Source organism: Lissotriton helveticus, chromosome 3_1 (assembly GCF_964261635.1).
Source record: "Lissotriton helveticus chromosome 3_1, aLisHel1.1, whole genome shotgun sequence".
NCBI classification, from domain to species: domain Eukaryota; kingdom Metazoa; phylum Chordata; class Amphibia; order Caudata; family Salamandridae; genus Lissotriton; species Lissotriton helveticus.
The window spans coordinates 827,686,687-827,713,304 of NC_136061.1; positions in this window are offsets into that span (position 1 = coordinate 827,686,687).

Genomic DNA, 26,618 nt, shown 5'->3' on the forward strand with positions numbered 1-26,618 from the left:
GTACAATAATATCATTGTTGCTGATAAGACCAATGTCAGTTTAAGTTCAGACCAAAGCAAACATACCTTTGACAACACCAGTAAGGACAATGTTAATGTGCAAGATAACAACTGTGCACAATGTTGGTAATGTTGATAAAATCATACCAGCGGCTGCCATAATATTCTTAGGAGTTCCAATGAACTCACATCATTGCTGTCAGATTCACCAAAAGTGACCTCCCATCAACCCCGATACAGAGATACATGGGAAGGCAGGTCCTGCGATCCACGCCTATTGAGTAACAAGTCACAGGTGGGAGCCCCATAAATTGCAGGCAAACACGCACTAAGGGAAAACTAACTGATTCCACATATAGATAGTTGCACCACAAATAAGTCTGAGGTAATTGGCCCCAATAAAACCCGTTTGGCCAAAGGCTTGCATTCCCCAGAAATACAACACAGCTGGATACCACATGGCCTCAACCAATCAGGACATGACATGCATACCACATGTGGTGATCACATGCTCCTCACACAGGACATCTGTAAACATACACTCTATTCTGCATTATCACTTCCTGAGATCAAGAGCCATCTGTCTCCTTATCAGAAACACACATGTGATTGATGTATAACTACGATGCTCTTTTGGAAGGTAAAGAACATTTTATAGTGCCTCATGAACTGTATGAATTGATGAGCAACGCTTTGTACATTGAGAGATTTTGAGCAGAAGTATTATGTCCAGACTCTCCTGGCCTCAGCGTTTCATTAAATCAACCTTTTCCTGTTTATCAAATGCCTCTTTTCATTTATTTGAGGTAAATTCACATCTGAGTAACAGCAGTCAGTATTTTTTCAGTGGATGCAAAACGTATTTCCTGTATTGTACTATAAATGTGATTTATATGCCATTGGCACTTTTTCCACTTCACTAAAGGTGACATATGTGAAGCCAACAACACCCACAACTATGTGGATTACCAGATGTGTAGTATTTACACATGCATGTAAGTGTTGTGTAACAAGCATGTCAGATAATAGTGATCTGAGTATGTCTGTATATTATGATGTCCAATGTGAACTTGTAAAATTGGGATGAATTAATTCATATAATGATTTAATGAACTGCGCATAATCTGGTATGTATGTTTTGCAAAAATTAAGGAATTCTAATAAGGACTGCAGATTCCTAAAAGAGTTGGGTGGTTGCAGCAGAATACGTTTCTCTAAGAAGTGTGGTGCAAGGCTTTTTCCCTTATGGATACGTTTGTATCCTAGAAATAGTACACTTAGTAATGCTGTATTAGACTTCATAAAGTTGAACTCGTAGCCAGATTCAGTAAATCCCAAAATCATGTGATCCACGTTGGCTAAATGTGTGTTTAACTCAACGCCCGTCAGGTAGATACCATCTTTAAATGGCAATGCAGCTGAGTAAATATCATATAGAATTGACACAATTCTGGCACAAACAGTCCTGGACTGTTTTTTTACCCCATGGGGAGTCAACAAAAATGAAGTTGAAAGCCTAGTGCAGAAAAGGCAGTCCAATCTCTAATTTCAGGCACCATATTTTGGCAGAATAAGCCATTGGAAAAATCCAAGGGTGGTTTGTAATATTTTACAGACTATATTATTTAGTTGTGCTGTACTGTGTGTATTTTGTATTGCAAATGTGTGTCTGTGTGACTATTTCAATGTCTATAGTCTAAGAATATACAATATGAATGATCTGGTTTTCAGACAGGAAAAATTAGATTATTCATTTTGGAGACATAGGAGTCAATTACTCCCTGGGTCTTTAATCGTGAGAGTATTTCTCTAACAGGTGCTTTAGCATCCCATTTTATTGGGTATTGTGTTTGACCTCAAGGATATGACATTATTAGAAGAGTCCTTATCCCAGTCAACATGATTGAGTTATAAAGCTGGGGCCAGTGCAAGAGCAAGAGCCCATTGTGTAGCAGATGCTTCTTTAACCTCATCAGGGACAAGTACAGAAAAATATGGTATTACTACATCCTCACCTGGGGGGGTGTCTGTTCATACAGACTATGGTGGCCAGTCAACCCCTGCTAAGAGAATGTTGTATGATAATGTTACATTTTCCAAGAATATTACCCGAATGGTGCACTGTATGTCACCCTCAATTTGTTTTATCCAAATTATACAACCTGTCTGGAAAGCCTAAGCGCCTGCCTGGGATTTCCACTGTAACGCATTGATCGGTTGCTTCAGCTGCCAGAAACCCCTGGCCTCCGGCGCGTTACTGTGACCTCTGCCATGCTGTTGATGAGAGAGTCACTGCCCATCTCCTGTGCAGGAGGAGAGGTCTCATTGTGTGTGGCATATTATGTGGTAATAGCCGCAACTTTCTTTTTCTGAAATTGGGGCTTAAATTGTGGAGGTTTCTCCTCCTTCTTTATCTTCACATCAGATGTGTTTTGTGAGTCCTATTTCAGTTTCACATTCTCTTCCTGTCTATGCTCAGAACACCCTCCTCTCTCGTAGTGTTTTTCAGATGAGTACTGAAAGGAACAAGAAGGTCGAGAATCAGTAAGCTGATGCCTAGCAGATGCTTTTCACTGTGTGGGGAAACTCCTTGAGATCTAGCCTTTTCTTTAGTTGTAGGTTAGTCTCATCGTATTTTAGCAATCTCTGAGTTATTCTTGGCTGTGTCCTTGTTGAAACCAGGTTTGCCAAGTTGTGGTTTATTGGGTTTGGCTCTCAAATCTTTGCAACCTAAAGAAGTATATTTTTCAGAAATAATTGTCGGTTGCTCACATTCCTGGTTGACTGGTGGAACCTGTGTGAGCTGTTGGCGTATAGCCAAAGATGCTATTTCACCTTTAATGTCTGACAGAATCATTGAGACCACAGGATAGTTTCCCATTTAATTTCATCCCCAAATCCAGGGCAACAGCTACTCTGTGTGCATTCTGTATTTCTTTTAATACTTGCGGCAAGATCAACATAGACAGAGTACCATATGTGTTGGTATAGACTATAGCAAAGACTGTGCCTCAAGTGTTACAGTCACCTATTTGGGAAACCATCCCATTGGGTAAGCACATAATCAATATTCTGTGTTTAATCTTGTAGTCCTGTAAGGGTAAACCCAACTTCAATATGATAAATTTTTGGGCTATCCAAAGTAATTTTACCTGTAATTCCATGAATAATTATAGGACTTATTGTAGGTTCCGCAGGCAACTGCTGTTGCCCTGATAAAACTGTCCATGCTGGGACAGCCACTAAGGTGTATGAAACATGGTGAGTCAAGCATCTATATACCATGTATAATTGTATTAGCTCATTAGTATTGCAATTTTGTAAATTAAGGACTGGTGTATAACAAGCTAACCCGGGCCAGGTATCCCCTCATTACGAAGGGGACCCATGCGTACATGACTTATAACGTGTATTAAGGCACCTCAGAAACATATTTGATATTCCCAATGAGAAAGTGGAAATTCTAAAAGCTGATACACTCTGTCATTTTGTTGTGCTGCAAAGTCGGGGTATCCATGAAATGTTCCTGTATTAGCATCCACAGGTAAAAAATTGACCCAAGAAAGAAATACTTCTAAACGATAAGCTTCATGGGCTTTAACCACAAAGATTATGTCACCGCTTGCATTGCCAAGGTCATGTACATTTAAGTGCACATGGACAGCAGATCTGTAATTGTCAGTCATAGGTATAGGCTGTGGTGCCACCATTGATAAAACAGTAATGGAAACAAAGGGCCAACATTAATATGGTTAATCGTTTTAAAGGTTCAGGGTCGAACAACAACAGAAAAAATAAGGTGCTTCCTAAAATACTGTGGAGGATGAATTCCCAGCACCACAGATGTCTCCAGGGGAGCTGGAATGGTACTATGGGCATGCACAAGTACTACTCAAGCAACATCCTAAATAGGTACCTGACCAGTCGTTCGTAGTGCCATTTCGCAGGGATTCTGCTGGTAAAGCCAAGAGACGACAGGATGGCAGAATGTAGAGACTGAGGGCCCCATTAGGATGGCGCGGGCGATCCGCCCGCCATCTTTGCAGCAAAGACCCCCCACCATATTACAATGGCTGGGAGGTCCGCGGCGGACGGAAATATATGGTTCAATATGGTGGCGGTGTCTGTTAGACACCGCCAGCCATATTACCATGTGGGTGGGAACATGCAGGCCCCCAGGGACTCTGGGGTGTGGGGGGTGCACATGGGGGGTACCTAAGGTACCCCCCTGCATTTCAATGAACAACGTGGCAGGTACCGCGTGGTGCCTGTCATGTTGTGCATTGAAAGGCACAACCTGACTTTGTGGCATTGCGGCGGGCAGTGGTTTCAGCACCACCCGCAGCAATGTTCCAAATGCACCATACGCCCGCCACTGTGGCGGGCGCATCCTAATTGGGAGTACGGGACCAGTGCACCCTCAGCGGGCGGTCCCATTTCCCGGGGGTATGGCGGTGGACAAAGTCCACCCGCCATACTAATGACCCCCTGAGTCTCTCGACAATGTCAGTATTTGTCGGACCAAATCCTTTGCAGCTCACAGTGCCTCGCAGGAACTCCTAACCTTCCCAGAGTACCAGATGATTATGACAACCTAGAACACGACCCTCTAGACCCCAAGGGACCTGTGGAAACTGATCATCACCTTTTGTTTCTCACTGCATGCCCTTAGTAAGCAAAATCACGACACAAAAAAAGTTTACAAAACATTTATTGAAACTATCTTAGTCTATTATGGAGCAAATGTGCTGTGATCACTGTGCAGATAAAACTAAGCAAAGTAATCAGCATTACTATCAGGCTGTATAACATAAACATCCCCACCTTGGCAAATTATATATCTGTCTAGGCCTACCCTTAACGTGATTAAACAGGAATATGTAAATGATCTCTGTGATTTGCAACAGACCCCATAACTGATGTATGTGGTTAGGTGGTCAGTATCATGAGTGTAATCTCAGTTTACGCAAGGCAGCATGTGAGGCTCTGTGGGTGTTCGTTCCAGGACCGGTCTCTCCACCAGAATTCTCCTCTCCACCCAAAGGGGACGAAACCCAGTTTGTATGATAGGAACTTTAAACTATGGTAAGTGAGGTTGGAGGACTATCCAGAGGGGAATGATAGGGAGATCCTTTTTTACACCAAGGGATGCAAGGATACATTCTCTCTGGGATTGCAAAATTAACAACAGAGTATACACCTGCCTAAAGAGGAAAGAAAGGAGGAAACGGAGATGGGTGCATGCGTACCAGGACTATACAACACCTCGGTGAAAGGTGGGGAAAAGGAATAGTAATGCTTTTCTTTATATAACCCCTGCCCACTGTAGTAGTGGCATACTCCTACTAGAGTGGGTGAGGGTTGTAAATGAAAGAGGATCACTTTTCCATTTTCCCACCACTCACTGAGGTGGTGTGTAGACGTAGTACACATGCACCCCCCCACCCCTTTTTTCCTCTTTAGGCAGTGGAATACTCTGCTCTTCATTATATGACAAGAACTACTGTAATGGATAGCTGCAGTTGTGCTCACATGTTGTGTCTAAGATGTTAGGAGCTGTTGCTGACCGAACAGAGAAAACAGCACACCATCTATATAAATAAAAATGTAAATGTTTGTTTGTTCAAAATCTCAAATCTCCGAAAGTACTTCACTGATTGCTTTGAAATTTTCATACAACGTTGGAATCGAATACGCGCGTGTTTTTATATACACAACGTTGGACTCCAATACGCGCATGTCGAATATGCACGTGTTTTTAATTGAGAGCCCGAACAGACACATAAAAATGTCAATGTTCGTTTGTTCAAAATCTTAAATCTCCGAAAGTGCTTTGAAATTTGAACACAACGTTGGATTCGATTAAGGGCGTGTTTATATATGCACAACTTTGGATTCGAATACACGCGTGTCCAATACGCTTGTGTTTTTAATGGAAAGGGCGAACAGACCCTATCGATTGGTTGCTGAGCAACGACTACAAGGGACGCATAGAGACAATAGTCTACATATATTAGGATGGACAGTTGGTCTCAGGATGGCAGACCGGGAAGTGGGTGGAGGGAGGGGGAGGAGTGGTTCATTTTGTACTAAGAAAGGAAGCATAAAGACAATAGTCTACATATATTAGGATGGACAGTTGGTGTCAGGATGGCAGACCGGGAAGTGGGCGGAGGGAGGGGGGAGGAGTTGGTTTACTTTGCAACATTAGCGCGTGTTTATATATACACAACGTTGGATTCGAATATGCGCGTGTCCAATACGCGCGTGTTTTTAATGGAAAGGAAGAACAGACCCTATTGATTTGGTTGCTGCGCAACCACTACAAGGGATGCATAGAGACAATAGTCTACATATATTTGGATGGACAGTTGGTGTCAGGATGACAGACCGGGAAGTGGGTGGAGGGAGGGTGGAGGAGTTGGTTCATTTTGAACTAAGAAAGGACGCATAGAGACAATAGTCTACATATATTAGGAAGGACAGTTGGTGTCAGGATGGGAGACCGGGAAGTGGATGGAGGGAGGGGGGAGGAGTTGGTTCACTTTGCAACATTAGCGCATGTTTATATATACACAACATTGGATTCGAATATGCGCGTGTCCAATACGCGCGTGTTTTTTATGGAAAGGAAGAACAGACCCTACTGATTTGGTTGCTGTGCAACCCCTACAAGGGATGCATAGAGACAATAGTCTACATATATTTGGATGGACAGTTGGTGTCAGGATGACAGACTGGGAAGTGGGTGGAGGGAGGGGAGAGGAGTTGGTTCACTTTGCAACACTAAGAAAGGACGCATAGAGATAATAGTCTACATATATTAGGATAGACAGTTGGTGTCACGTTGGCAGACCGGGAAGTGGGTGGAGGGAGAGGGAGGAGTTGGTTCACTTTGCAACATTAGCGCCTGTTTATAGATACACAACGTTGGATGGGCATGTGTACAATACGCGCATGTTTTTAATCGCAAGGCCAAACAGACCCTATCGATTTGCTTGATGTGCAACAACTACAAGGGACGCATAGAGACAATAGTCACAAAAACATATTGTATACCCACAAGCATTGTGAACTTAAACATATTAGAAACGTGCGCTTACTCTTTTCTTTCTCTTCCATTTAACCAGACTGAGCCACAGCAACGCGTGGCCGGGTACAGCTAGTGTTAGTATATATTCAAAATGACCTTGTGCAAAATGTGTAGACTGAATCCCAAGAACAGTCACTGAATAACAAGCAATATTTACAGCGTATTGCTAAAATATTACCATGAAAACAAATGTATTATGTGTGGCTGTGCAAACCAGAAGCAGTCTAAAACATGTAATAAGCAAATCTTAGGGTGAACCAAAGTGGGCCCAGAAGGGTAATCACTAAACTTTAAGACAACAAAAGTAATTCACAATTCAACTATGCAAAAAACATGCCCATTGAGAACTGAGGCAGAAACCTGGGTGGGAGTTTGGTTGATCGCCCATGGTGGCTGCATATGGTTGTTATAGAAGGTAGATGTAGTATATCGTCAAAAAAGCATAATAATCACTGATAATCTGTGCGATGGGTAAGTTAGAATTTCTTTTATTCATAATGCACAAAGAATTTTAAAAGAAACCCTCAAAAAATCTTCACAAAGAAACATAGTTTAGTGAAATTATGGTTACAAAACAAAAACTAAAACTGCCTAAAATTGGCTGTTAATATTTGCCTTCAGTACCCATATGTCCCATTACAAAAACCTTAACTTGCCTCCCAAATACTTAGATAGGTCAAGGTAATAACATAGGCCACAAGACCAGATGGTTTGTGAATGTGTCCATAACCTCAAGGCCCACGTTCCACATTTTACCCTTTATATGTTTTTGGCATTACATTTCATTTTGGGACAGTTACTTTGAAAAAAGGGATTTGTTTATTGAAATCAGTAATTGAAATACTAGCCAGTAATGTATGTATGAATGTAAAAAAAGGTCAAGAAAAATATTTAATTAGATAGTTACGAATGTACAGTTTTAGAAATGCACTTTTTTCTTTGTAAAAATACACATTTGACAATGTAAAATAATAATCCTCGAGTTATGCTTCAAATACTCTTAAAAGCCATTGAGAATTGGTTAAAAAAAATGTAAAATAAGAATTTTTAGGCAATATTCAAATACATTTTGTACAAATGGAAAGCTCGATTCCTTATTTGCACTTTTACTAATAAGCAATTGAACATTTCAATGCAAAATGACAAAGTCAATTATATAAGTACATGAAGTATTATTCCTGCAGGTATACTTCACAAAGTCACGAATGCTTTTTAGGTCGAGCCTGGAATTCGCATCTAAAGGATGCGTCCAGGTGGAGACTTATAGCTAGCTGACTCGGGGGAATGAAGGACAAGGAACTGCCACGATCTTCTCTTCGGCTGGATTACACTGCGTGCACGCGCACCCACATTCACGCATGCGCACATCACAGCCACACGCATACACAGCCACACGCATACACAGGCACACCCCCCCTGCCCCGCCCCCACACCTACACACACACTAGCGCACCTACACGCACACACAGAGACCCCCCCCACACACACCAGCGCACCTACACTCACGCACGCACGCACACATACAAAGACCCCCCTCCTCCCGCCGCCGCCGCCATCGCACACACACACACACTGCATACACACACGCTCACACACAGGTGCCAAGCCCCACTTACCGCCTCAGCCGCCTCTCCTGACTTCTGCTGCCATCCACTCTGTGGGCGCGGGCTTCTCGCAAAGTCGGAAGTCCCGCCCCACAACTGCCGTGAGCGTGCACATCCCAAGACCGGAAGTTCGGGAGAGTGCACGCTCACGGCTTGTTTTCAAATTAGGATCTGTCAGACTTGTGTAAACTGAGGCAACGAGGTTCATCTGCACAGTGTCCGGGCAGACAGGGAGAACTCTGGAGGGCCAGTCCTCTCGGCGCGTGCACGGTAAGAAGAGCTCCTTCACGGATTCGCTACACTTGTGTCACCCTCGGCCACGTTGCTGAATTGGGGAAGGGTTTGCACAGAGTCTTTCCCGGGCTGGCGAGACACTTATGTTTCCTGCGTTGTAGCATTGCTTCTGTCTTTCATTTATACTTTTAAACGCTGGGCTTCCTTTCCTAACGCGCTCTTTTCACAGTTTTCACACCCACCCAAATGCGCTGTTGTTTCTACGGCGCATTTGTCTTACTTAAGTTGCTACAGGCCGGGGCACTCGATAAGCGTGGAATGAAGTCCCTAAGTTATGTAACTAGATCAACAAAGGCAATGCTTGTTTACTGTGGGTTTTTAGCCTCACATGGTATATCCATGTCCACAAAAATAAGGGAAGTGTTTCCTCCTAGAACCCTGCGCAGCCCTGTCTGAAGCAGCCTGGGTTTTTCCAAAGGCGTTTGCACCAGTATTTAGCGTGCGCCCATACTCTGTCCCGCCCACTGCGAACAAGAAACACACGGGTTTACTATAGAGCTCAATCTGTACTTATGGGGGTTGCTAAGCAATACTACAGTTTTCTTACACTTAAAAATGCTCACACAAGCACCATCAGAAGGCAACAATATATTTTATTATGTTTATGATTTTTGGTGAAGTGACAACGCTGGCCTTGATTTTTTGAACCTCAATTTCCGGAGCTAGTGCATCAAATAAAATATATATAAAACAAATGTCCTCGTTTCCTGGTCCCTAGAGCTTTTGCATGCTTACTGTGACTCAAGCAAGCACCCCAGGGGTGAAATACTGGCACTATATAAAATGCCTAATTCAAGCGTTAAATACTATGGCGTCAGGCGTGTCAGCGAAGCGACAATGCATTTCCGTCACAGTCGTCACCCAAGAAAGCAAACGGGACGTTCAAGAAACTATACAATAGCGGTAGACAACTACCCATGCATGTAGTGTACGTAGCCGTCCAGCTGAGTGGTAGGCCGGATCTGGTAGGAAGCCCTCACTCTCAGAGTATTACCTCTTTTAGGTATAAGGAAAATACGTATGGAAATGCACCCTTCATATCTGAAGGTTATCAGCAGTAAAGTAGTGCTTATAAAAAACCCACGTCAAATAAGCGCATAGAAATCAACCACGTAAGGTAAACATGGGGAACAGTGCATAAAGATGGGTCCGATTCCTGGCTCTACTCGAGGTCATCTTGCTCCTCCAGCCCATAACGAGCCGAGCTTTCGTGTGCTTTATGCCTGTCACCCGCTTCAACCTCGCGTGCCAAGAAATAAAAAGACATCAACTAGAGAAATAAAACGATTTAGTGGCTAAATTAAACAATGTGACACACAAAATGATAAATCCACGTCTCCTCACTTGACCAAACAAAGCTTCCACATGATAAAGAAATGCACTTTTTTAAAATTTTGAACAGACTATATTTTACATGATGTTTGTTGTAAGATTTACATGGGAATCATATCTAGGGCGCACGGAATTTGTTGGCTCCCCCCACCTCTAGGATATATAGTTGTTCTGAATAAGAGGCGGAGTTTACAGCGCCCACTGCCTGTAGCTGGGCACATGCGGGATAACTTGGAAACCAGTCTGGCAAGAAAAACACTTTCGTGGTTGGGAACTTTAATTATCAGAGATGGTCTCAATGCAAACATTTGCTGTGTCTGACGGAGCTCGTGTTGTACCTCCTAGCCTCCACCCGCCACCCCAAATACCAAACAATGTCAGATCTAGTCATGTCTAATTGCCGTTCCTAGAAGCTAAGCCCATCTTTCCTGAATTTTCATTTGTCTCGACGGCTGTGCACCACATTTCTTTCGGTTTCCCCGCCCTATTCACTGCTTCCTGCTTGCCCTAACTTACACATTGTTTTATCTTCCCAGCGGTGTCTCGGATAGGATTTCTTAATCATAACCCCCACCGCCCAAATTCTCTGCCTCTGATACACTCTATCTATCTATCGCCCTCACTCTATCTATCTATTGCCCTCACTCTCTCTATCTATCGCCCTCACTCTATCTATCGCCCACTATCTATCTATCGCCCTCTATCTAGCTATCTATCTATCTAGCTAACTATCTCTCTATCGCCCTCACTCTATCTATCGCCCTCACTATATCTATCGCCCTCTATCTATCTCTCTATCTATCGCCCTCTATCTATCTATCTATCTATCTATCTATCGCCCTCTATCTATCAATCTATCTATCGCCCTCACTCTATCTATCTGTCTATCTATCGCCCGCCCGCTATCTATCGCCCTCCCTCTATCTATCTATCACCCTCACTCTATCTATCTATCGCACCACCACAGCATCCCTCAGGGGCACCACAGCATCACTATGTGCAACCAGAGCTTCACTGAACGACACAGCATCACTCGTTGCCATCCCTAATATCACTAAGCGCCACCACAGCATCAATCTGTGCAACCATTCAACTGGTTCAAATATGTTCTCTCAATGTTTCAAACTTCATTACAAATGTCACAAAAAGATGTTAATATTACACTTCTGTTCTTAGATTTTCCTCACAGTAAAATACACTGAACATAATCTTCACAAAAGTTAATTACAAAAGCTTAAGCTATTGCCATTATACATTACAATAACTTTTATTTAGGTATTAATTATTTTTAAAAAAACTAAAAACCATTGTTATTTGTAATATCAATACATCTAAGTCACGTAAATACAAAACATGTTGCATTACAAATGCTATAGGTGTCACATTTTCAAAATTTAAACGTATTGGCATTGTTAATGACAAAGCTATTAATTTCGCTATTTTCAAAACCAACACATAAATAAAAAATTTGTCATTTACAAGACCAATAGCTCAAACTTTCCTAGTGCGAGACCTATTGCATTGCAAATGCTTGTTTGAATTGGCGCCATCATCTGTAGAAAGGAGAGACAGTTGAAGCCATTTTCTACAAGTTGCAGGTAACAGTAGGAACTGATTTGAATTATAGTGTTCATGTTTTATTGTGTCTTTCATTAATATATTCCTTAATAAACAACGGACAGCAGTAAAACTGTACATGGTGACAGGGGGCTGTCATTATGATGAAGAAACTCATGTTTAAAAAGGAAGTATAAAATATATTCCATATTTCACCAGGGACACTGAAACTATTTGTCTATGTCAATATCTTTATAGATGACCATCCCTCACCACCCACAAACACAAGAAACACCAAACAGAGGGAATGTCTCCCGAGAATATTTCTTACATTAATGCCTGGACGAAATGTACATTGCGCTCAGCATAATTTAAGTAATTTCAATTACTTTGCATTACATTTGTTAAGAACAACTGAAATAATGTGATTACCCCACTTCTCCCAATTATGCACAAATTGCGGTAAACATTTACCACATATTCACCATTCACAGTAAAAATTTACCGTTAATGTATGGCAAAAAATGAATGGCTTTTACCTATTTTTTTTTGCATGAAATATGTTCCTTGGGCCAAAAAACGACGTACGTGAGAACGAATTTCACGCTACAATATATTGCAAAATTACGGATTTGCAGGTTGTGTAATTACACCTAATTTATGTAATTTGGACCAAATGTCACATAATTTGGCGCTCTCCTACTCACGCTACTACATTTCAGGTCATATTATCAAGAAGGGCGTTAAAATTATCGCTGTTTTAGCGGCAGAAAACTGCAGCTAAAGCGGCGATAATGGGCTTGATAATATACCCTGGAGAATTCACACCAGAACTTGGGCTCCTTTTGGAATTCCCAAGGCCATATTATCAAGCCTATTATCGCCGCTTTAGCAGCAGTTTTCTGCAGCTAAAACTGCGATAATTTTTAACGCCCTGCTTGATAATATGACCCTTCGATTTACCAGAACCAGCATAGAGATCCGGGAAAAGAAGCATTCTCTACTTCCTGCCTGCAAGTTATGCTTCAAAGCAACTGCTTCGCAAAATATTTTGTCACAAAGGGCTGGGTGCCGAGGGTTGCAATAATGGTGCTGCCATCTTCAGTGTTTGAAGTGCTGGCTAGCTCATTAGGAACCTATACTCCTCCTTACTAATCGTGCCATGCCCCAGCCATCTGGTGTTTCCCTTCAAAAAATTATTTAATCGCCTCTATCATTATCATGGTTAATGGTATGGCAGGGAACCCTAGAAGATGAACATTGACTGCCCCTGGTGTGTTTTCCAACACTTTCACTCTGCAAGCCTAGGCAGCAATATACACATTGCTTTATCCTAAAAGTCAGTCTGCTCTCTCACTTCCACCTCCTTTTGGTTTAGCCTTCTTCTCAGCACCTGAGCTCGTGTACCATATGCCATTGTTCAATTAGTGAGATCCTCTCCCCATAGCTTCCAAGCGAGCCTCATACACCACAGTAAGTTTACCACCATCTACAACTTGCAAACGATCATCTCCTAAGTCCCCACAATTTCCCGTTGACCCTCTATCGAGTCTCCAGTAGCCACATTACCTCCACCTACATCTAGTACTCTCTTCTTTTGCTCATAATTAGGTGTGAAAAAATCATGTTTCTCTTTCTTTTATTGGATTGCTATTTTCGCGCTGTGCAACTTTTTTTCAAAAGCCGCGTTACATGACGAGCTGAGCTCGTCATGAGCATGCGAGCGGCGCAACTCATGACGAGCTCAGCTTGTCATGAGGACGGAAGAGGTTAAACCACTGCACAATGTGCGGCTTGAAAGACTAGTCTCAATCTGCAAATATTTCCCAACAAGCCTAGCCAAAGACAAGACCGCTGACATGTAGGGCATATTTACAAGGATTTAGCACCACCCGAAATTCACTGACGTTCTGGGGGCGTTAACTCTATTGCCTTATTTCCAAGGTGGCACAAAGCCACTTAGCGTGGCTTAACGCACCTTGCAAATAATGCCCCAATTCACGCAGCACTTAGTGTGAAAGAGATGGGCAATGGGTGTTGCTGTTGGCGTTCCACCACAAAACCCATTTCCTTTTGATGCTGCCCCATATTTACAAGGAATGGGGCAGCACCAAAAATAAGACCAGGAAATACCTGATCTTAAACAGGCGATACAAGGAGAAATGTTTTATTTCTCCTCGTATATTGCTCTGGATAGAGCAACCACCTGTTATGATTGTTTATGGGCAGGAAGGCTTCCCTTCTTGGACATAAACCATAGCGCCTGCAGTACAGGCACTGTAGCAAAATGGTGCTAGGGTGCCTGCGCTGGTGCTAGGCAGCTTCTTTGGTGTCATCGCTAGGGGAAAAGCAGGTTTGCACTGTGTTTTTGTAAATAGGGCACATCCCTGCGTTTTGAAACTGACAGAGCACGGCGTTATCATTTTTTGTGTAACACCTCGCTGTACTTATGCTCTGTCGTATCTCCAAGGGATAGCCTCCCAGGTTGCTCCCAATTTCTGCCAACAATGCTGGGTAATGACCCTTAACTGTATCGGCTCTAGATGTACTGATGACCACAGACACCAGTCCGAAATACTATGACCTCCTCTTTATCCGAACTGCTTAGTTATTTGCAAATGTCTGCTCTTCAGCCGCGGCCCGCATTAGGAGTACCTGCAGGGCAGTGACATGGGGAGGGGGAGGGACAGGGTGGGGGTAGTAATGTACGGAGCTTCCCAGGTAAGTAAACATTTAAATAAATTAAACGAATTTCGTTCAGTGCACTGCATCCCCAATTGCGATGCAGTGCGCGCAACAAATTCGTTTTATTTGTTTAAATGTTTACTTACCTGGGAACAGGCCTGGACTGGCTGTTGCGGGCACCGGGCAATCCCCCGGTGTGCCGCAAGGGTGGGGGCCTGTTTTGGGCCCTGGTGGCCGTTTTTGTTACAGGGCCGTTTTTGCAGCATAGCTGCAAAATCGGCCCTGTAACAAAATCGGCAGAAAACAGGCCCCGCCAAAGAGCTCGGTGGCACCCCCAGGGGGCCGGCCGAGCACTTTGCCAGGGCCGGTTTTGGTTCTCAGTCCGGCCCTGCCTGGGAAGCTCCGAAATCCATACATTTCTACCCCCAACCCTGCCCCTTCCCCTCCCCACGTCACCGCCCTGCGTTTACTCCCACTGCCAGCAGTGGCTGCTGCTCTTCTCACCATTAGGGGTGATGACTGATGCTTCATTCAGCCGAATCATTAAGAAATTAACATGATTTGTTGTTTGCCATTCTATTATTGTCGGCACAGTACCCATAATGTTCAGTTTTATAAGGGGCCACAGCTCTTCAGGTACCTCCAACGGCAATGAGAGTTGTGAAGAATGTTTCTGAAAGTTGCTCAATAAGCAAAATGTTCAACTAAAACTATTCCTAAAAAGGATGGAACACCATGGTAGAACGAAGGCATTAAATGAGGTTTGGCAAAAAGATGGGGAAATGTTACCGTTTATTTCCCACAATATATTACGATGTTTGTGGAACGTCCCTGTTGTTTAAAATGTAGCGATGTTTTGGGACGAGAAAGATGTGCACACTTTGAAATGTGGTGAATTGTAAGTGGTAGGTTGTGGCGGGCGAATGGAGATTTCAGTTTTGAGTAATTTTTAAAATGTCAATGCTAGGATTATACAGCGTGTCAGTGGGAGTCAAAGCTTCCAACCTGCGAGCCCATGACCATGCAAAGTGCCGCTGTTTTGCCGCTGCTGCACCACTCCTCTTCTGGTATACAGATGCCTGTTGTAGGTGAAATCAGGTGAATGACTGCCCACGGATCCTGCCGAGGAATAGCAGATGTCCGAAGTTTCCAGGCAGATTAGACCCTCAGATGTGCTTAATTCCTGGACTCTGCAATAGCCCTCACCAGTGCTTCATTTGCAAAAACTGAAGTGTCAGGACCAAGGACCCTTCTGCAGCCTGATCACCCATTGCCCCTGCAGTGCAGCCAGACACAGTATAAAAACAAGTACCAACCACCACTCATACTCCTACAAGAGTGACAATTCAGACTATTCCAGGCAGGGCCGGCTTTAGCGCTGGTGGCGGCAATCTTTTTTTGTGAGCCCCCCCTCCCCATGAACTCATCCGCGGGATTTCCATACTACCACCCAGCAAAACCTCCCTTCCTCTCTCCATAGCCCCTATCTCTCATACATTTCATTCATTTTGAAGCCCTGTTGAAGGCTGTATTGCTAATCCGTTTAGCTATCCACATAGAATACAGAGATGTTCTTTGCTGCAGGTATATTAGCTCTCTGCACTACTGCTATATCGAGTCAAAACCGCCATTAGACAAAACTCCGATCTTTCTCTTCTGCAGGAACATTAATCACTAGTTATCTTGACATTTTTATTGCTGCCTGAAAGCTTGACCCACAAGGAACTCTGAAGCAGGTGCTTTTATATCCTTAATCATTGCTAACCACAGCGCCCCACACGCACTGGTCGGGCCACCCTAAAGCCAGACTATTATCCAACCTATAAAATGCTGTAAAAATTTCTGGACTGCAGGAATGAGACATTCTTATTGTATATTGAGATATATGACGTCTTATATTGCGCTCCTTTCAAAATTCGACAGACAGCACCGGAAATCACCGGCTCAGATTAAGCACTCGCCCTCCACCTAAAAATCTTGGGTATATGCACAGGTTGAGTGATGGGCAGAAGGCATCAGGGGGACCTTTCCCATCGTGAGCCCTGTCAGCCATCAATAACATGTATCAAAGGGAAGGGAAAAGTCAGTGACTATTTTACCCATCTCATTTCTGTTAAGGATGCTAAGAAGAAAGCAAGTGCCCCCCGAAGTGCATCACCACCTTGTTATCCTAAGGGAACTTTTCAGAGAATACTTGGAAGAACGCTTTAAGGTAGCTTTCCATATGTATGGGTGTAACGTGCAGGTCAAAGGTTGAAGAGGGGAGGGGACAACTCACCTTTTCATTCAAATCCATTTAACACAATGAGCACTATTCACTGTAATGTTTAGCGAGTGCTACAAGAGCAGTTAACATTAGGTCAGTTTTAAATAAAATGGTCTCAATGTGAGCTTTTCTGAAATATGTGTGCTTTGCCCATTTGTGTAATTGGCCACTTATTTTATAAAGGTTAATAAAGCTCTGTGAAGTTTCACACTTCGGGTTCATAGACTTTGTAAATTTATTTTCAGAAACATTAAAACTATTGGGGGTAAACAGTGTACAAATTAAAAAAAATCTGATTCAGTGGTAGGAAAGAGGAATTAAGCATATTTCACTTACATTTTACAAATGTTTAAAATATTTATCACCCATCATCCCTAAGATGCTACCACCAGCAGCTATGGGGCACTAATTGCATAGCTCTCGTAGAGTGCATTGATGCCAGCCCTAACAGCAGCAAGGAATTATTATCAAGATTTCATTGGGCCTTGGCTCAAACAAGATCACCTCATCATAAGACCTTTGCAACAAGCTCTTCTTTTTCTGTAGCAAAATCACCTCCATATACAGCAACTTCAACCATCAACTCGGCCTTGTCAACATAGCAAGTCAACTTCCCATCAACTTCCCATCACTGCTGATGACCTCATGGCCTGCCATCACCAGAATTTAAAATGTTGTTGCCATGAAGTCCATCCACCTGGGAGCTCCATCGGACCTTTCTCCCACCACATCTTCACCAAAGGACTCCTCCCAATCACCAAAGAACTTACACCCATCCTCAGCACCTCTATTGAGACCCACCCCCCCTACAATACTCAGCAAAGGTCTTAGAGACACTAATCAATCAACACCTCACCGACTGTCTCAGCAACCACCAGCTGTTTGATGCCACACAGTCCAGAGTTCAGATTCAGGCCCAATCCCAGTACATTAACAGCACTCATTGCACACCACTAATGATATCCCCTTGATCCTTGACCAAGGAGACAGGACAGCACTCATTCTCCTGGACCTCTCTGCAGCATTTAACAGGGTCTCACGCCCCCATCCTCATTAGGTGCCTGCATGAGATTGGCACCAAGGACACGCTCTCTGCTGTATCTGCTCCTTCATAACAGATCGAACACAAGCCGTCATCCCACTGCACTTTATTCCTCGGAAGCCCATAAACTCATTTGCAGAGTGCCTCAAGGCTCATCGCTCAGCCCCACCCTCTTGATGCATACATGATTCCTCTGGCCAACGTCATCTGGAGAATATACTAACCTCTCCTAAACTGATGATGCACAACTCATACTCTTTCTCTTGGACAAGACCCCCAACACAAGAGATAAGTTCACCGTCTGTGTGACGGAAGTCAAGAACTGGATGAGAGTCAACTGTGTCAAGCTTAACACCAGCAAGAAAGAAGTAGTGGTCTTGGCCAAGAACGCCTCACCATGATACACCAACTGGTGGCTGGCCGAACTCAGACCAACAACCAGAAACCTTGGAATAATCATCAATAGCAAATTGAACATGGCGACACAAGTCAACACTGTCACTGCATCTTGCTTCAACACCCTGGAGATGCTGAGGAAGGAGTTTAAATATCTTCCAAGCACCATTTGAAAAACTGCCACTCATACCATAGTCTTCTAAAAAATTGACTTTGGGAACACCCTCTCCTCCAGAATCACCAAACAACTTATTAGAAGACTATAAACAATCCATAACTTGGCAGCTAGACTAATCCTTAAACTCCCAACACAGAACTCCCATCGCACCACATCTCAGGGAACTAGACTATCTCCCAATACATACATGCGCTCAATTCAAACTTCTCACACACACAGTCAGTCAGTCAATTTACTTTATTCAATACTTATAAGATCATAAACGTACAGGTGAATACAATTTAAGACATCAATCAATCAGTGCAGAATCAAAAATTATGTACATGTCAGTAAAAAAGATACTAAAACAGTTATAACAATCGCAATTAAAAAACAATTAATAAGAACAGTTGAAAATTCTTTTGCTAGTATTATACAGCCACCTGATCTTCCATGATTGAGTTAAAAAAGACACCACTGAGAAGCAAACCATAGGATTAGGCAGGGTTTGTAAAAAGAACATTGCTACACGATATTGTTTAAAGTGACATTTGTGCATCAGGGGCAGAATAAATCTATTGCGAGATTCCCTGCAAAATTTTCAGAAGAAAATAAATATGTAAATTTGATTGAGTACAGGTACCATCGCAGGGACAAAAGGGTAATTCATTTATGGAATAGGTTCCTGCAGGGTGTGCCAACATACAAGGGATATAATTCAATTGGAATCTGATTAAAAAGAATCTAGGGCATGAGTTTGTCACAGTATATAAATGTGACATTGTCCCTTCCTGAGCCTTCAGACCTTCAAGGTATAATTTTACCAATACCTTTGCACAATTTGTTTGCAGATTGTATTGGTCAAATATGGGACCTCCAGATCTGTGTGAGTAATAAGGTTGGAGCAGCTTACGAGAGGCCCACTAGTTTTTTCCAAAAGGTGTCCTCTATCAATTGGAGGTCAGACAATTTAGTATAACCCCATATGCCTGCCCCATAGGTTGCTACTGACACTGATTTAGCTCATACACCCTTTTTACCATGTTAACAGGTTCCGCCCCCAAATGTTTGATAAATGAGTGGGGAGAAATGATTCTTCTCTCAAGTGATAACACCCTGGTAGCGAGCATATGGGACCATGAGAGTTGCCTATCAAATGTTACACCTAGGTAAGAAAAGGTATCGGTATGGGCTATGTTTTTTTCTAGAAATATAAAAGCTCAGGGCCTTCAAGTGCTTCAAGCCAGAAATTAGGATGAAAGACTTTGCCTCGTTAGCTTTAAGCTCTAACTTTTGCATGTAGGTTACATAGATGTTTATTAACTTTTGTAGAAACAGTCCCGTGCGGGAAATTAGCACTGGGTCGTTAGCATACAGGAGAATTGAGGTGCGAACGCTGTTCATTTTAGGGATGCCGCTACCACATTAGTGTAGATAGAGCAAAGAAATGAGGAGAGTATGCAACCCTACCGGACTCCTCTACTGATTGGAAATGCCCTGGTGCACTCCCCTTCTCACCCTTTTCTGAGGCAGGCTGTGGCGGATAAATAAAGCTGCCTGATAAAAAGTATGATAGCCCTATCTATGCCCATTTCCTCCATTATCCACCATAGGTGTTCAAGTGTCACGCAGTCAAATGCTGCCAAGTATAACCTGCCAGATTTTGCTTGGAAATACTTGCTGATTAATAGACTTAGGTTGAGGCACTGATATTGGGTACCCATTCCCTTTTTAAAACCATATTGGACGGGGATTAAAACCTTATTTTTGGCTGCCCATTTCTCTAAAGGATTCACTAGAACCCTACCCATGAGTTTGGCTGTTCTGTACAACAATTATATTGGCCTATCATTTTTGGCTTCGGATTGGTCTCCCTTCTTGTAGATTGGTATTAGAATTGATTTCTTCCATGAATCAAGTGGGCCCAATTTTGCAACTGTGTTAAAAACATTTGTCAGCACAGGACCCCACAAATCTGGCTGATCAATGAAGAAATTTTGAGTGGTACAATCTGGTCCTGGTGCTTTGTTAGTGGAGCACTGGGTAAGGGCTTCTCTGACCGCGTAATAAACAAAGATCAGTGGTGGTTTAATGAAACGTATCATGTGTACATTCTGCGATGTCACCCCTCCTCATTAGGATCAAATATGCGAGAGAAATATATGACCCATGATTTGGCCAATTACACAAATGGGCAAATCACACATATTTCAGAAAGGCTCACATTGAGACCATTTTATTTAAAACTATAATTGTTGTACAGAACAGCCAAACTCATGGGTAGGGTTCTATTGAATCCTTTAGAGAAATGGGCAGCCAAAAATAAGGTTTTAATCCCCGTCCAATATGGTTTTAAAAAGGGAATGGGTACCCAATATCAGTGCCTCAACCTAAGTCTATTAATCAGCAAGTATTTCCAAGCAAAATCTGGCAGGTTATACTTGGCAGCATTTGACTGCGTGACACTTGAACACCTAACCCTCTTAGGCTTAGTAAATTGAATCTATTATGTGTGGGAAGGGGGGCAGGAAACGGACTGAGACAGTGTTGGGGAGGATGAAACAAAGGGAGGGGAGGGAGCTGGATCCAGTGCAGGAGATTGTCGACCTTGCAACCTCAATGTGTTAGGTTTGTAAAAACATCCCAACGGTAAGGCAAATATTTGTGTGGGCAGTGTTGGGCCAGTAGATAGTCATTGTAGTAAGTGCCGAACCAATTGAGAAGAATTGAAATTAACCACCACACAATCGCCTTCAATACATTTCTCCAAGTCCCCCACCCAACCCACTCTTCTGTCCATTAAGATGTACGGCAACATTGCCTGCCTACCCCCAACAAAATGATTAAACCAGTAAGTTGCTTTTGACATCAATTGCTCTGTTGTCTCCATTTGGGAATTATGTAGTCTCAGAACATTTGTTAAAATTATGACACAAGGGCAAGTTGCCGAGGGAAGTGCCAACTTTGTGTGATTATCTTTTGTGCCCCTTTTGGCCAGTCCAGTCCTTTGGTCTGGTCTTATATCAAGTCTTAGGGAGGGCAGGGTAGTGTCCTTAGATGTTCCTCGTTATGAGAAACCAGTATTAATGTCACTAGTTAGTTTCGGGACCATAGGATTGATATTTTGAGCGACAAATTGCGGCTGATTGCTGGGGGGTCTGATGGAATTCCCTCCAAGATCGTATTTCTACCAAGTATCGTTAAGTCCTGGTTGACTGGGCAGATGATATGAGAGCCAGTGTTATCATGGTTTTGCTCTTCCCCCAGAGATCGAACACTTTATTTTTTTGCCTCGATTTTGGGCAGTCTATCAATGGTTGAAGCAAAATGGTAATTGACTGTTCTCTCTTTAAAATCAAATAGTCCATAAAAGATTAATGCAAAGCATTAGATTCTTGGGGTGTAACAGTTTTTCTTTTGTTGACCTACCCCCACCTTTCTTCTTCTTGGGGGGGGTTCTGATGGGCAATGAGGGGGAGGGTAAGGCATTGGGTTTACGGGGGATCAGACGTTTGGACCGAGTAGTGGTAGGCTCTGGGTTTGTTAGTAGGGGATCTATTACTGACGTGGTATGGTCCTCCTTATTTAAAAACTCAGTCCCAACAACAGGCACACCCTTTCCCCCCACAGATAGCCTTTGTTCGACAGATTAAATCTCCTAATCCAATGTGTCAGTAGCTCTTAAAAGAAAGGAGTCTAAAGTGTTCGTAGGCTCACCTCCATTAGTTCTAGTTATCGTGTTCCATTACCCCATCTTATGGATCAGACCCAGACCTCATATGCCACTACGCCGTACACATTAGGGTGGGAGCCCAGCCCGACGTCTTCCGGTCCCTAACGGGCGCAGATGGACCCACCCTTGGCCGGGGCTTCTCCCGGGCGAGTCCCCAAACGAAAGTGCTGGTATGCTGTACAAGAAAGGAGCTCAGAGCAGCTACATGTGCCTCCTGGCACGAATACAAGCGCGTAGGCAGCTCCTGCCTCTATACCCCCGTGGGGAATGGAGTCCCCAAACAAAAGTGCTGGCTTGCTGTGCAAGGAAGGGCTCCAGCACTGAGGGAGCCCGGAGCCGCCAAAGGCGCCTCCCGGTGGGAAGACAAGCACGTAGGGGTCTCCTGCCGCAATGCCCCCTGGGAAATGGAGTCCCCAAACGTAAGTGCTGTTGTGCTGTGCAAGGAAGGGCTTAACAGTCCTTGGTGTGCAGGTGATTCAAGCACTGAACTTATTCTCTGCTGCAAAGGCGGCATAGGAGGCAGGCAAAGACTCATGAAGAAGAGCTCACGCCGGCCGCAAGCCACACCCAATCCTGGATGGAACACTTCTGTGGGCCAGTGGCTCAAGCTTCCTGTAGCTGGACCTAAACCAGCTACTTTGCAATCCCACACTCCCGACTGCCACCACTAACTTTTGCCTCTCCCACTCACCCTATACCTCGGTGGCGTGTTGCTGGCTGGCTACTCCTGATTTCTTGGGCGTGGCTGTGATGCAGAAGGTAAGACCCACACCCGATTCCTTGCCCTGCCCCATGTGTACCTAAGCGCCACAAGGACTCACCTGCCCAGACAGGAACCAACTTCTGCTCTGACTGCTTTGGTGGAGTTTGTTTTCGGTGCAGAGATGAGGCAGGCAAGATGCGGCGGGCACACGCCGGGTGTCCAGCCAGGACAAACACATCCCCTCAGCAGTCCAGTGGCTCACCTTCCCTCTCCTGGACTCAGGGGGGCTGGCACTGGTTTCAAAGGTATCTGGGTGCTGGGCCAAGCATCTCCCCTGTGTCGGCTCCTGTGTTCGTGCGGCCACGGCCCCCTGTGCTGCTGAGTCACACCCACCGCTCGTCACTGCACGTTACGTCCTAAATGCATCGCGCTGCTACCTCTCATACACACAGTCAGGGCACTGAACAACTCAGGTCCATGTACCTGAACAGTCGCATATCCTTCCACCAACCACCCAGACACCTGTGCTCCGCAGGACTCCTGCTCAGACAAATCCCTTGCATGCACATAACCAGATCAGGAGGACAGTTGTTCTCTTACATAGCTCTTAAAGCATGAAACAGCCTCCCACTCCACATCAGAGCCTCATACACTCTTCTTGAATTCCACAGGAAGCTGAAGACCTGGCTTTTCAATTAATTAACCACCCCAGACAAGGCTAGGGATACTCTTGTGGGAGATAGTGTACTTTACAATTACATAACATAGAATATTTGATGGCACGTTTTCCTACATAAATGGTCAAGAAGGAATTGCTTTGCCCAGGTTGTAATTGGAAAGAAAGTTGAAAGCTTTCAACTTTGCAAAGTGTAAAGATCATGAATTTCACCCAATTTTCCTGAGGAAATAAAATGTGCCTAGAAATTGTTAATACCAGGGGTGTTTGGATTCACGTTGTCAAAAAAATAGCAACTTGTGAAAGGGGAAGCTGAAGTTTGAAGGAAATGTCAATTGGGGCACTGCAGGACAGCAGGAAAAGGTTTTGGTTCACAACTGGGAGCAGCTCAGCACCCGATACCAGCCTATTAAGGAGAATTGTGGAAGTTGATCCAGTGCCGGGCCAAGCCTCTCCCCATTAATTATCCGATGGGTCTTTCTTGTCGACTGAGAGATTAAGGGAGTGAGCATTAATCAAACAATTTCACTTTACAGTGTAAACCATTTGGCTACATATTAAGGACCAGGAATCAATGAATACAGTTAAAGTTTTCTGCAGTCAAGTTAAGGTAAATGAATCTGAAAACCATACTGAAATGATACAGACTCAAAACACAATAACTCAACCTTCAAAAGAAGTTCAGGCATTGTGGTATAAAACTAACAAATAGTTCAGTCACAGCAAAACAGAAGATAAGAGGAAGGACTTGGTGCTCAGAGAAGAGTCTCAGATCTTCTAGTCTAAAGATGAGTATGGTCTAAAGTCATCTAATCAACCAGCAAAGGCTCAGGAATCTACAGGATCTCAGAAGTTGGGAAACTTGTTGAAAATAAGGATATTTGGGAAGGTGTCAGCATTGCAGAAACTCAGTCAAGACCCTTCTACGGACAGGGGTATAAGTGTTAGTCTATGCCACACTCAGCAAAGAGTCAAAAAGAGGAAAGCACAGAGGTCTCTCAAAAGGAAAGTGCTCTGAGATCAGACAGTGTAAACACCAGTTATTACAAGAGCATCCAAAGAAACACTCCTTTGCTCACGTCATCAGGGGCTCTATTGTCCTGTCCATTCTCATGTTGTGAGATGCAACATTAGCAGATTCTTCCAGGCCAAACCTGTGAACGATACTGTCATTGGATACCTATGACTTCTCGCAAATCAATGTCAATTGTCACTCTTGCTCTCCATGTTCTTTGTCGAGGTCCACTTCTCACACCCTCTTTCTATCACTAATTCAGTGTTACATCTGGAACATCCTAATCTTAGCTCCACCTTTACATGTCACCAATACACAATGCATATGTGCACTTAGCACTACATGTTTACTCTGCCCTAACGTTATTAATGTAATGTGATGCCTTTTGACATATTCCTGAAGTGCATTCACTGCAGAATCATCGGAGTTCATACAGTGTGCCATAACAGGACTAAAATGAATTCTAGTCTTGGAAATGTGCTAGAAATCATCCTTACACTGTTAAAATGTATTTACTTAAGAAACAAAAAGGATTTATGTAATGTGTGCAATAATGTTTTATGTTTGCATTAATAATGTAGTTCTTAGTCATATTTAGAAAGGTATACTCAAAATTATGTTACCTTCATCATATTATTTAACATGAATCTAATGCACTGACAGTTTTATTCAGTTGTGGTTAAATGTGCACACGTATATTGAATGTTCACCATTGATTTAATACGCAATTTTTTCAGGACTAGGCCCATATTTCTTTCTGCTTTCAATACTGTTTTGCATTTTCTGCTTGCATGTCTTTTCCTTGCAGGTAGTTTCACATGGTTATTTAGTTAAGAATATATATAGCACTGTTCTAGTGATAGAGCGAGAGCCTGAGAAAAGGACCTTCTCAAGAAAGAGACAGAGCATCAACTGAAAGTTTCCATTTAGTAATATTGTGAGAAATCACAAATAACTAAGGAAGATACCATTCCCATAATTGGCCTGGGAGAAATTGTCAATGTTTCAGCTTAGAATGTGAGAATGGAAAAGTCAATTAAGCCACCAATGATGTGGACAAAGGGGGATATTTTGGAGATTGTGATGGAAATAACTGGTGTTCACACTGTCTGATATCAGTACACTATCCTTTGGTCTTTGAGAGGTGCACACCTCTATGCTTGTACCATTTGACTCTTTGCTGATTGTGGTTTATGCACCTATTCCCTGATCCCAAGAAGACTCTAAAATGCTGACACCTTCCCTTTTCTTCCCGCACTACCCGCGTTGTCCTATTTTTCTGCATTTCCCTGATTTTTCAGACCCTGTAGGTTCTAAATCATTCTTCTTTGTTTGGACTTTCATTTAGGTGATCGTAGACTCTACTCATGTATAGGAGAGAGATCCAGAAATTCTTCACTGAGGAGCAAATCCTGCTATTGGTCTTTTGTACTGCTGTGACTGAAAGTCTTTAGGAGGTTGGATTATCCAATTGTTTTTGTGTATCTTTACAGCATGGTATCGAAATGTGTTTACTTTAACCTGACTGCTAACTTGTAACAAACTGTTTTAACTAAAGTTACTGATTCCTGGTCTGTATTGTGTAGCCAAATGGATTGCACTGTTTATTAACATGATTGATTAAAAGCTAAATCCTTTACCTCTCAGTCAGCGAAAATGTCCCACCAGATGGCAATGGTAAGAGGGTGGACCCTTTGCTGGATCACATCTAGTCTCAAACTTACAAACCATGAGAATGTAGTTGCAAGGATAAGGCACGCAAGCAGAAAATGGAAAACAGCAACTCACATAGAAAGGAAATACAGGCCAAGTCATGGTAGCTTAATGAAGTTAATCAATGGTGCACAATTAATATGTCCGTGCACATACAACTGCAAATGAATAGAGAAAATCAGTACATTAGATTCATGTTACACTTTGGATAAAGGTGAAATAACTTTGAATACTCGTGTATAAATGCGAGTATGAACTATATTACAAATGCAAATATGACAATATTAGTGCACACATTAACTAAATCTTTCTCGTTTTCCTAAGTGATCACATATTACTAGTGCATGGATGG